We start from the raw sequence: 13,386 nt of genomic DNA, 5'->3' as shown, positions 1-13,386 counted from the left end.
AGCTATTACTTGATGGAGCTTGAATCTCAGTACAAGCTATCCCCTAGACAAACATAGCTTTCCTTTTTCTCCATCTTTGCTTGTGTGTTGCTTCTGTATAGTGTTCTTTCTACTCCTGCCACTGTTGAGAGCTTAGGAGAAGGTTCCCTTCAAATGCCACTCCCAGGTTGGGTGTGGTGGGCTGTAATCCCAGCACTTTGGGAGGCCAAGGCAGATGGATCCCCTGAGGTCAGGAGTTCAAGACCAGCCTGGCTAACTTGGTGAAACCCCATCTCTACTAAAATACAAAAAATTAGCCAGGCGTGGTAGCAGATGCCTGTAATCCCAGCTACTTGGGAGGCTGAGGCAGGAGAATCACTTGAACCTGGGAGGTGGAGGCTGCAGTGAGCTGAGGTCATGCCACTGCACTCCAGCCTGGAGTTACAGAGCAAGACTCCATCTCAAAACAAACAAAAACAAATACCACTCCCTCCAAGATCCCTTTTTTGAAAATGGAGATGGGCTCTCGATATGGTGCTGAGGCTGGTCTGGGACTCCTGGCCTCAGGCGATCCTCCTACCTCAGCCTCCCAAAGTGTTGGGATTACATTACAGGTGTGAGCCACTGCACCTGGCTGAAGATGCCTTTCTTTTTTTTCTTTTTCTTTTTTTGAGACAGAGTCTTGCTCTGTTGCCCAGGGTGGAGTGCAGTGGCATGATCTTGGCTCACTGCAGCCTCTGCCTCCTGGGTTCAAGCGGATTCTCCTGCCTCGGTCTCCTGAATAGCTTGGGACTACAGGTGTGTGCCACCATGCCTGGCTACTTTTTTTTGTATTTTTAGTAGAGGCGGGGGTTTCACCATGTAGGCCAGGCTGGTCTCGAACTCCTGACCTCAGGTGATCCACCCGCCTCGGCCTCCCAAAGTGCTGGGATGACAGGCGTTAGCCACTGCGCCCGGCCAACCTTTCTTGATTAACACAACTGGAAGCCTCTTCGTTACTTATGTTCCTATTGGAATGAACTTTTAACTTTTGGGATGCTTACTAATTACTCCCTTATATGATAAGTTTATGGCCAGTGTCATGACTCTTATCATATTATGAGCCTCTTAAAGGCAGAACTGTCGTTGACACAACTTTCTGTTGTGGTCATGGGCATCCTGCCACTTATACAAATCTTGCAAATGCTTGGGAGTTTCCTGATGGTGCTTTAACAAATGTTTGTTAAATCGATGGCTGTTCTGAATGTAGAGCAGTATGAAAACCCCAAGAGAATTCTAATATAATTTTTAAAATCAACTATGTTAAAATGAGTATTCAAACAACAGCAGTCATAATGCTGCCTTTACTTTCACAATCCTGATCAAAACTGTCATAAAATTATGCTGAATTAGCTATTTATCAGGGTTTTTAAAAGCACTGTCTTGAAGAGTTTACGTCTTTTTTTATTTTGGCTGAAGAAGATAACAATTTCTTCTGTGTAGAGTTAGAGCTCTCTGTTCGTATGTATGTGAATAGAGTCCATTTCTGAAGTGTGAAGACTGCATCGCTGTGGATCACACTGGTGTAGCCCTCCTGAGCATGCAGCCTTTTTGGAGAGTATGTATGAGTCAGCTTTTGCTGCATAACAAACCACCTGCTACTAGTGGCTCAAAAAACCAAACATTTATTTCTGTACCTCACAGTTCTGTACGGCACCGGAGTGATTCTGGCAGCTGGTTGGCTGTGTGGTTTAGGATGGCCTGACCCACCCATCAGCACTCAGTGGGCTGACCAGCAGCAGGGACTTAGCAGTGATGGCGTGTCCCCACTCCATGTGGCCTTCTCATATGCAGTAGGGAAGCCAGGGCAGGGCATTTTGGAGTCGCAAGAGAGGGTGAGCCCCCACGCGCCAGCACTTTCCAGGGCCCAGCGTTATGTTTGCTCTTGTCCTACTGGCCAAGCCCAGAGTCAGTGCGGGAAGGGACTCCCTAGGGTAAGGAAGGAATAGGGGGACTTTACAGCAGCTGTCTGCCCAGACACGTGATTCGCCTGTGTTCTTCAGTCAGTGTCCCTGAATCCTGTGCTAACCTCTGGTTGGGGACATGAGGCCGTATCATGGAGAAAATGAAACAGGCTGGCGCAGCTACAGAGTTTTCCAAAGGAGTTAACAGACCTTGGTTTTCCTGAAATACTTAACCATTTGAAGTTCCTTTCAACATTTTATTTTTTGAAGAAGCTTCATGCTATAAAAACAGGGAGCCTTTAATCCACACTCAGTCAATATCCCAAATTGCCCTTCAGCAAGTACCACACTGCTGCTAGACCTGCTGTGAGCATAATGGCTCCGGCCGTTTATTGAGACTCTGTGTGCCTGTGCTATATACATCTCACTTCCTTCCAACACCGACCCTTGATGTCAGCATAATTATCCCCATTTTATAGGCGAGGAAGCCGAGTCACGGAGGTGAGCTCAGTTACTCAAGGTCAAACAGCTAGTAGGTGGTGGGGTACATTATGAACCCAGGTCTTTGTGAGTCCACAGCTACAATCCAAAGAATTCCTAACATAGGCCAGGCACATTTAGTTCACGCCTGTTATCCCAGCACTTTGGGAGGCCGAGGTGGGTGGATTGCTTGAAGTCAGGAGTTTGAGACCAGCCTGGCCAACATGGCGAAACCCCGTCTCTACTAAAAATACAAAAATCAGCCGGTCATGGTGGCACACACCTATAATCTCAGCTACTCAGGAGGCTGAGGCAGGAGAATCCTTGAACACAGGAGGCGGAGGTTGCAGTGAGCCAAGATTGCACTACTGTGGCAGAGCGAGACTGTGTCTCAAAATAAATAAATACAGAGAATTCCTAACAAGTTGAGTTTTTTCTTCAATGTTCATTTTTTGGTGGCTTTTTTTCCCTTTGAGATAGAGTCTCACTCTGTCATCCAGGCTGGAGTGGTGGCGTGATCTCGGCTCACTGCAACCCCTGCCTCCCAGGTTCAATTGATTCTCATGCCTCAGCCTCCCAAGTAGCTGGGACTACAGGTGCGTGCCACCATGCCCGGCTAAGTTTTTTGTAGAGATGGGGTTTCGCTACATTAGCCAGGCTGGTCTCGAACTCTTGACCTCAAGTGATCCTCCTGCCTCAACCTTAAATAGTTTGATCAAATAACCAGGTTCAATTTGATGATAAATAGCTCAGAATAGAAACTTCACTGCTATTTCCAAATGTCATTTTAAAATATTTTAGAATACCTGATTTCTCCATGACCTATCCATGCTTTTCTAAGGTTCCAAAGTAAAATGCAGAATCTTGAGTTATTCCAGAACATAAATTTAAAATTTAATCAGAAAATAACCTTCATTTAAGAAATGAGGGGCCAGGCATGGTGGCTAACGCCTGTAATCCCAGCACTTTGGGAGGCCAAGTTAGGTGGATCACCCAAGCCCAGCCTATTTATTTACTGTCCTATCATAGGCTTGAGACCAGCCGGGGCAACATAGCAAAACTCCTCCATCTCTACAAAAAATATAAAAATTAGCCAGGTGTGGTGGTGTACACCTGTAGTTCCGGCTACTTGGGAGGCTAAGGTGGGAGGATCGCTTGAGCCTGGGAGGTGGAGGTTGCAGTGAGCCAAGATTGTGCCACCGCACTCCTGCCTGGACAACAGAGTGAGACATCTTCTCAATTAAAAAAAGAAGAAAAGAAAGGGTACTGTGTCCCTCTTGTGTGGCACCCTCCCGCCTCTCCCTGCTGCAGCCATAGCACATCACACATAAACTGCGTCTTATACTTGACCCAAGTATTGTATCTGCCTGGGTGAGTCTGTTCCTGTCGCTAAAAGGTGAACTCCTTGGACATAGAGACCTTGTCTTTCATCTCTATATCTGTCCCCAGCACCTGTCATAGTAACTGGAACATGCCAATTTTTTTTTTTTTTTTTTTTTTTTGAGACGGAGTCTCACTTTGTTGCCTAGGCTGGTGTGATCTTGGCAGTGGCGCGATCTTGGCTCACTGCAGCCTCTGCCTCCCAGGTTCAAGAGGATTCTCCTGCCTCAGTCTCCTGAGTAGCTGGAACTACAGGCGTGCAACACCATGCCTGGCTAATATTTTTTGTATTTTTAGTAGAGACGGGGTTTCGCCATGTTGGTCAGGCTGGTCGCGAACTCCTGACCTCATGATCCACCCACCTCGGCCTCCCAGAGTGCTGGGATTACAGGCGTGAGCCACCATGCCTCGCCGCCAATTTTTATTGTATGATTTTATAACTAAAATTTCATGTCTAGCAGTGAAATTCTTCTGTCTTCTTTGTTTATTTATCTTCCTTTTAGTCCTTTCTTTCTCCTCAGATCTTTCCCCTTCTATCTATCTCAGTTCCTTCGTTTTCCATAGCTCTCCATTTCTCCCAGCATCTGCTGCTAGTCTAGTCTCCTGGCTCTTAACCTTTTTGAGACACAGACTCTTTTAATGAAGTGATGAAGAAATTTCTCTCTCCAGAAGAAGACACACAGAGAACACAGAATATCTTGCTATTATTTCAAAGGTAAAGAATGCCAAGAAGCCAGGGGCAGTAGTTCATGCCTGTGATCCCAGCACTTTGGGAGGCTGGGGTGGAAGAATCACTTGAGCCCAGGAGTTCAAGGCTGGCCTGGGCAACATGGTGAGACCTCGTCTCTACAAAAAAATTTAAAAGTTAGCCAGGTGTGCTGGCATATGCCTGTAGTCCCAGCTACTCAGGAGGCTGAGGTGGGTGGATTGCTTGAGCTCAGGAGGTTGAGGCCCCAGTAAGCCGTGACTGTGCCACTGCACTCCAGCCTGGGTGACAGAATGAGACCCTAGCTCTAAAAAACAAAGAATGCCAAGTGTCTAAACTTTGAGCTCCTTGAGGACAAAAACTAGGTTTTTTTCATCCTATATGCCTAGTATCTTAGTTGATGTTTATCGAGTGTATGTAAGTGTGCACTTGCCCACAAACACGTAAATATTAGTATATGTTGTAGAAAAGCTGTTGTCAGAAGATATTTGTACACTCAGGCTTTCCACTATTATAGTCACCAGGCACATGTGGGTACTGAGCATTGGAAATGTGGATTGTCCAGATTGGAATGTACTAATTGTAAAATATGCACTGGATTGCACAGGCTTGGGGCAGCACAAACAAAAGAATGAAGATATCTCATTAATAGTTTTTATGATTATTACACATTGAAATAATCATATCTTGGATATATTGAGTTAAATAAAATATATTATTAAATTAATTTTACCTCTTTATTGTTACTTTTCTAAAAGCAGCTACTAGAAAATTTTAAATTATACATGTAGTTGCTCATAGAAGGTTGGTATCCGGGTTAATTCATTAGTGTAGATTCATAAACACAGTAATTTTCTTTAATTTCATGGATTCGTTGAACTAAAGATCCCATAGGTCACCGCCTTCCCTGTCCCTCCTCTACCACCAAAAATTAATGAGAACAAACGGGAAGAATTTACTCTGCTTTTAAAGGTACTCTGATACAGATTTTTCTCTACTGTCATAAGTATACCTAGAACAAAAGCACTGTTGACTCAAGTAGTTTCACTAATGAAAAGGAAGCAGCAGAATGACTAATGTAAATTGGAGGAGGTACTGTTTTATTTGGAATGCTTTGGTTCTTCCACTGTGGAACAAGTGTGGCTGCAGTTGAAACAGCAGAGTCATACTAGGCATATCTGATGTGTGAGGAACCGGAGCATTGCTCAGGGTCCCCTGCCTTCCGATGAATGGATGTAGGATCCATCATACATCGGATTGCTCCTCTCCAATACAAACTCTGATGCAGAAAAGCACTTGGTGTAGTTGCTTTTTCTTACTTTGTGGTTTAGGGCAGAAATAATATTTTGGCTTAGAGACTTTTCTCCTGAACTATGACATAATAGGATAAGAATATTGTGTCAAAAATAGCCTTACAAGGTCCTTTTTGGCATTAAGACTTCTGGAGTGAGTTTGTGGTAGATTATTGAGAACAATTCTGTTCATTAGCAGCTAGCCATCTTTGATGAGTGCTGACTTCTCTCCTTTCAGCACAGAGTGGGAAATGGCTGCCTCCCATGACTCTGGGTTGGAGTGAAGGGGAATGCATACCAGCCACCCTCTTGCAGAGGTGGGGCAGGTGCTGGCATAGAGCCTCAGGTTAGGCCGAGGGGATGCAGTCTCAGGCCAGCAGCCGGCAGTGTTTGTAAACAACAGGAGGGAGATTGTGCTGGTGATGTCCAACTCACACCAATGAAGATCAACCGTTTGCACTTTGGGCAGCAGGCTGCAGATAGACAGTGCCTCCTGAGGGCATCGCCATGTTTTAGGGATCCATGTTGTAGGATGCCTGCCTGCAAGAGAGAGTCTAGGAATGCTTTTTAAGCCCCTGGAGTTCAGGCCTGGCATCTGGGTGTCAAGTAGAGTGAACCTCCTGAAGTCCAAACTAACATGACATTTTAAAATGAGGAAAACAAACAGCTCTGAAAAGGTCTATAGGATTATAGATAAGTGGTTAATATGGAAGATGTTATAAAGGGCTCAGGAGGTGATGGGGTGATCCAGGGTTGGTTGAAGTCATTGAAATTGAATTACCCTGTCTTTTACCCATCTGTGGAAAAAAAGAGGAAAACGACATCTCCCAAAGATGCTTGGAGATTTGATTGACGTTTGTAAAGTGCTTTGATATCTTTCATAGAGTGTCCAATAAGAGCAAAATATGTCATCAGAACTTAGTCTAAAGCAAACTATTCTAAACCATCTTGAGTAGATACTAAGCAGTTAATGTCTTCGTTATAAGTTGTACTTATATTTTTGAGAGAAAGTTTTTCATGTTCTGATTTTCTTTTAAGTATCAGCTGTATGCTTGGTGTCTTTACCTGTTAGCTTGAGTTCCAACATGCTCTGTAGATGGTCAGTCACCTACAGAGGACAATTTTTCTAGCCAAGCAGTAAATCCACCTTAAAATGCTTCTTGCCAAGGACAATGCCTTTGCAAATATTTGAGATGTTTATTCTCAGTTGTGATTTATTACTGAATCTGTGTCTTCATAGCTACTCCTTGGGAGGTGCAGAAGAAAGCAGAGCCAGAAAGCAAGTCCCTGCAATCAGTTCATTATAGAGAAAGAAAAAGCTGTTATTTCAGGGTTCTGGTGGATAGACTTTCCGATATGTATGTTCTGTGTCTATTTAATTTCATGTAGTGCTGCATCTAATCACGCTGTTTAATCGAATAGAATGTCCTTTTGCTTTGCTTTTGCTTGTAAAGAGCACACAGCACTGCCACCTTGTTGCCAAAGTTTGGTCTGATTTGAATGTGCTTAAAAATCAAGTGAATGCCTGTTAGGAAAAAGCTTACTCCTTCTCTTTGTCAGTACTTGCAAAAACAACTTAAAAGAAGTTAGCATTATTGGACTGAATTCAGTAATTAGCATAATCATGATGCTATGTATTGTTCACCAGGGCACGCCCCTTGGCCGCATTTCCCATTAAGAGGACACCGATGTTGTCCTAGTGAATAAATCCCGGCACACATGATGCAAATCAGCGTGTTCCTGCCTGCCGCTTGGCTGCGGTTAATTTTAGCCGGGGTTAGTTCTATGAGTTGTAAAAGTAGAAGTTAGCAAGCTGAAATGTGACTTCTCGGCCTAATGTGATAGGATATCTATTTTAGACTTCAGATTGTGTTTATGATCAGGAGAGCAGTCTTCTGAAGAATTGTGGCTCAGTTTTCTTGGAAACTACTTGTAAGTACTGGGTGGAATTTAAAGACTTCTCTTTGTTCTTTTCTCCTTAAATCTTCCTAAGGTTACCGTCATAGTAATGTTTATCTCTTGGGAAAACTGGAAGCTTTGAGGTTGGTACGTTAGAGAAAGCTAAGAAAGGTGGCAAAAGGTTTTTCTTTAAATATCTCCTAGTGCAGTAAATCTGCCTCATTCAATTTTCCCAAGGAAAAGTTTTCGATTCTTTCTTATTTTTGCAAAAGCAATCTGTAGATTATTATTTAATGTTAAAATATTTGACTAATGGATATGGTTTCTGTAAATACAGAAACATTGTATTGTGTCATTGAGCTTATTTTCTACTATGGTAACCTAACTCTTGAGAAAAAAAATGTTAAAAGTTCATTCCTGTCATACTCTGTGCTACAAGTTTATTTTGTAGAAATAATGGAGTGTCAAATGTAATTTTCTTTAATGTACAGATGGACAGTTTTTTATCTTTTTAAGGGGAATTTTGTGCTACAAAATAAACCCATATACGCCTAAAGAGAAGCACTTTTAAAAATTAATTTAGGAGGAAGGTTTTAGAGAATAATTTAAAGCATCCTCTTTTAGACTGAGTTAGTTATCAAAAGTAACCAAAGACCATGGGATTCTGTAACCTTAACTGCAGTTCATCTAACACGTTATTGCCAACTTAAATTTGTACTGAAGAACACAAAAAATTTTGATATTGAATATTTTAAACTACATTTGAATCACCTTGCTTATTTAGAAGTGTGTTTGCAGTGTGGACTGACTTCATGCCAAACAGTCTGCTTACAGCAGGGAACCAGGCAGGAATTTCTTCATCAATTAGCAAGTACATGTATCAGCTTTAGGAATATAGATGTTAATGAAACAATTCTCCTAGGCAGTAGGATAGGTGCTTACCAGCTATCTGTGCCTGTCAACTCTAGAGCAAGGAAGGAGGCAGGTCCTCGGTTAGTATTGTGAATGCCGTTTTCCTATTTTGAAAAGATGTAGTTAAAGACTTCTTTGTTACTATGTATTGTCTGATTTTAAATGCAAATGACATAAAGTGTCAACAATGAAAGGAAATATTTCAGTGTTCCATTTAATAGGAAAAGAACGAAAGAAAGAAAAGCAGTACTGAGTTCTTGGGCTATTTTTAGAAAGAAATTTACTTTATACTTAGTTTTTACTGAGCTGAAGAGAAATTTGCTGTCCAGATGAATTATAATGATAACAGAAGCCTCTAATGTCATCTTCAGCAGTAAAAAGGGTTTCGTTCCAGTAATCCTTCATAAAGAATACGTTTATCCAAAAAATTCTGACTTATTGCTGTTACTTCTTAGTTTTAATTGTTAATAAGGCACCATCAGAATCTCAGTGGAGCATTTTTAAAGGTACACTGTAGTTGGGTATTAGTTTTCAAGCCAGTATTCACTTGACTTATTGTAGTTTTTAGTCCTGCAAAAAGAGAAAAGCTGATTCGAATTTATCCATTGTTTAATTTCACAGACATTTCTGTAGGTTTTTCTACTACTAGGAAGCGTGTGCTTTATGACGAGTTGCTAAAATGCACATAAACACTTGCGGAGTGTTTGTTTTAATGATTTACGTGCTGAGAGTGGCAGCAGTGAGTGAGAGCGGAGATAGTTTTCATTATGTAAGTGTTTGCCGGTGCTGCGATTCTCTTTGCTGCTTCTACCCCGTGTGCCTGGTGAAATGATGCTGGCCGTGACTGGTTATGACCTTGGGCGACAAATCATGATGAGCTCTATGCAGAGTCACACACGGGGGGCCCAGGTGCCGAGAAACAGGTCAGCCTTGTGGCCTCAGGAGGAGTCCAGGAGCCGAGCCCGCCTGCCCTTGCCCTGCTGTCCCCACGCGGCAGGTGACCACACGTCTCCCCTGCAGCCCTGTTGGAGCCACTCTCTCCAGCTGCCCGTGCTCTTATCCTACTCCTCCACGTCTTAAAATAGTTACAGACCCAGAGGCTCTGACAGAACCGCTGCCGGTTGCAGGAGATTTATTTCACTGTTACTTTCTGCCTAGAGGGATAGCCTTCTGCTCGGAAGCTTTGAGGGGTTTCTCAGGAACGCAGAGAGGAACGTTTTCTCTGGGACCCCTTGACTCACATGAGGTTTTAATGGGTCCCTTGCCTGCATGGCTAAATGGGAACTGCGCTATGTAACAGGTTGCCTTTTGGCTTGGAGCTGGGATGCTCAGTGATCACATCCCTAGAATGTTCTTTCTCTAAAAGAAATCTTGTTGGAAGAGGCTATGTTATGTGAGTTCCAGCTGTTCATCTAAAGTGGAAGGAGCACCTGCTCCTAAAGTGGAAGGAGCAGGAGGGATGCCTTCAGCTTCCGACCGTCTTAAACACAAGTGTAACATAATGGGATATGGCCCTCGGGAGGAAGACTGACTTCTCGGGCATACAGAGGACTGCTGTCATAATTTAGCATGTATTAAGCACCCCACAGCACACGCAGTGCACAAGGAAAGCATAGTTCCAACCCACATGCTACAACAAGGCAGGACACAGAAACTGGGCCGCTGACATTCAGTAACTACACTGGCAGAAAAAAATGTGAAAATGAAGAAAAGGGAAACAAAATGAGTGGGGTGGGTTGAGGGTACTTCAGCATTCAGCTCCTCTGAGCTTTTGCCACCTGGGCTGTGCCAGCTGTGCCACCTGGGCTGTGCCTTCCCTTTCTCTTCCATAGCTGGGAAGTGATGGGGACAAGTGACAAGACTGACCGCAGAAGCCTTGCCCCCCACTCTCAGTCCTCTGTTGCAATCCTCCTGCAAAGAGGAGAAGCTTCACAGTTTCACTTGCACCTGAAACTATTATTATTATGTGGAGGGGATAGACTTGTTATAAAGTCCAATAAATATCAAAGCATCTTTCTCCATAAAATGATATTTAGGTAGAAATCTGGAGTTCCGGATTCTCCCTTCCTGAACTGGTTTGCACTTCAACAAGTTACTTAACCCTGCACTGGTTTAGGATATTGAGTCAACTGTAATATTAGCTAGGGAAATGCCTTCAGCTTCTCAGAAGAAAGGCATTATGAAGGTCTACTGAGCATTACTGCAGCTCGTAAAGGAGTTAGAAGCACATGAATCAGAAGAAGGGCTGATAGGCAGACTTGGGTACTGGAGAGTAATAACGTGAACAGCCTGCGTGGTTCTGTGAGTCTGTGAGTCCCTCCCCTCCCCATGCCCAACCTCAGCCAATCTCTAAGGTTCTGGGTCTAGTTCATGGCTCCACAATGAAAAGAGACTGGGAGAGGGCTCCACAAAGAACTCCCCAAAAAACAAAACAAAACAACACAAAACCAAAAACTAATTGAGGGTTGGAAAATGATACCTATGATAAGAGGGTAGGGAACTTCTGTTATTTAGTGTTATGTAGCCTGGAAGAGGAAATGAATGACCGGGAGACTCTTAAATTGTTCTTCAAGTATATGTGTGTCTCAGTGCCAAAGAATGGTGACCCACTGGTATCTATTTCCATCGAGAATGAAAGGGTCAGGTCCAGCAAAGGTTAGGCTGGAACAGAGGTGCTGACAGTGGGGACCCTGTTCCTTCAGCATCAGCACAGCCTGGAAACATGTGAGAAGTGCAGAATCTCAGGCCCCACCCAGGCCCTGCTGAATCAGAAACCACGGGGTGGGGCCGGCAGCCTGTGTTAAAAAAGTCTCCCAAGTGATTCTGCTGGATGAGATGCAAAGATGGAGGGTATTATAAAATGGGGAATCTGGATGCCAAAAAATGTAACCCTTTTTCCTGAAGTCATCTAAACATGGTATTATATTTGTTTGCAGTATTTTCAATGTACTCTCTAAAGCCAGGAGATAAATGACCTCTCAGAGTCCCTTCCAGCCCTGACTTTGCTCTGGATTTCCTTTTGTCACTTAGAGAAGATTAATAATTAACCAGGAAAATTTTGCAATTACTTTTCTGAGCTAAGACAGTGTTCCTCTCAAATGAGGCTCACCTGAGATAATGTGAGAATAATACTGTGTTAGCATATGGATCTACTGTATTTTATCATCAGTGTTACCAGATAGACTCTCTCCTCCCCATCTGACCTCACAGCCACCTGAAGGGGATCTGGGCAGTGTTAGTGAGTAGCCCATATGAGGGGTGGGGAGCTTAATGTTGGCTCATGAGCACTTTATATCACAGACTGCGGCCACGTTGGTCCCTGTCTTCACAGAGCCCATTTCAGAAGAGGGGGAGCTGCAGGGAAAGTTGGACCCTACCCACTACACCCTAGGAGCAGGAAGCAACATAGAAGGCCCTAACAAATCCAAGCACAGTGGAATGTATTATCTGTGTGTCAGCTCTCCACTAGAGATAGAGGAGAGGGACACATTTTATCTCAACATTTTGTATCTACAACAGATAGCCCAGTGGCACACATAGGATGGACTTAATACAAATAAATTCTAATTCCATTGGAATGGCTAAGGCCACAAGTAAGTGCTCTGCCTTCTCATCTGTAATCAGTTCTCTAGAGTCAGGAAGGTGGCCATTCTCACCTTTCCCGATCAAAACTGTTACTCCTAGGAGTCCCCTATTCATCTCTCTGCTCTCTCTTCCACCCACCTTTATTTGCACATAATAGAAATGCACCTGAATTTAGTTACGCCTGTGCCCTTTTGTATATTTATTTTCCTTTGTGCTTTCGCTTGACAGAAGTGTCTCCGGTTGAAAACACAGGCCGCTGAGAGTGTCTATTCGTTATACTTTGTATAGCATTTAGGACAATAAAACCTTTTTGTGATCATAATGAAGAAAGGGCTCTCTGAGGACGTTTTGCCAGTGCTGTTTAAAAAGTGTTACACTTCCTGCAGGAGCTAGGTTTTTAAAAATAATAAAGATAAAAATAAAAACTGTCACACAAGTAACGCACTGCCATGTCTGAAAAAGACCCGCCTTACCTTAGCCAGGGAATTTTGGCCCTAATATTTCAGCACTTGAAAATGGGATCTGACCAGGTGCGGAGGCTCACGCCTGTATTCCCAGCACTTTGGGAAGCCACGGCAGGCGGATTACTTGGGGTCAGGAGTTCGACACCAGCCAGACCAACGTGGTGAAACCCCCTCTCTACCAAAAATACAAAAATTAGCCAGGCGTGGTGGTGCACACCTGTAATCCCAGCTACTCGGGAGGCTGAGGCAGGAGAATAGCTTGAACCTGGGAGGTGGAGGTTGCAGTGAGCCAAGATCGCGTCACTACACGCCAGCCTGGGCAACAGAACAAGACTCTGTCTGGAAAAAAAAAAAAAAAAAAAAAAAAAAAAAAACGGAGGGATCTGTAGAATCCTTGGCTTTTATAGCATAGTTAATTACATGTTTGCAGAGTATTGAAAATTGCCTCAGGTGAGAAAAGACTGGTGAGGACAGTTTGAGCCAAACTCTAGTTTGTCTGGTCATAAGATATTGATGTTACTATTCAGTCTTTCAATCTTTCAACCTCATTATGTTTCAAACAACTGACCTCTCAGACATGAGGCTGCATGCACTGTTATTTTCTACATCTGTGTCTGTTTTCAGAACATATGAGGCCCAGTGAACATGGTGGCTGTACAGAGATAAGATCGACGTGTCTCCTCACTCCAGAGAGCACAGGGAGCTGATCTTTTTTTTTTTTTTTTTTTTTTTTTTTTTTTTTTTTT

At 43.4% G+C, this 13,386-nt stretch overlaps 1 protein-coding gene across 4 annotated transcripts in view; it reads left to right on the top strand.

The window, feature by feature from the left end:
* SLC20A2 (solute carrier family 20 member 2) overlaps window positions 1-13,386 on the top strand; it is a 127,758-nt gene that overhangs the window by 33,816 nt on the left and 80,556 nt on the right. Inside the window, exon 1 of one of the 4 annotated variants that reach the window (XM_025393302.1) lies at window positions 6,627-7,712. The exons of the other annotated variants lie outside the window; for them this stretch is intronic. The gene's annotated coding sequence lies outside the window, so the exon portion shown is untranslated. Of the gene's footprint in view, window positions 1-6,626; window positions 7,713-13,386 lie in introns of those variants that run through there. 4 annotated transcript variants of the gene reach the window in all.

Source organism: Theropithecus gelada, chromosome 8, assembly GCF_003255815.1.
Source record: "Theropithecus gelada isolate Dixy chromosome 8, Tgel_1.0, whole genome shotgun sequence".
In the NCBI taxonomy this organism is placed as follows: domain Eukaryota; kingdom Metazoa; phylum Chordata; class Mammalia; order Primates; family Cercopithecidae; genus Theropithecus; species Theropithecus gelada.
Note: the sequence above shows the minus strand (reverse complement) of the source record. Positions and strands in the feature narration are given on the sequence as shown.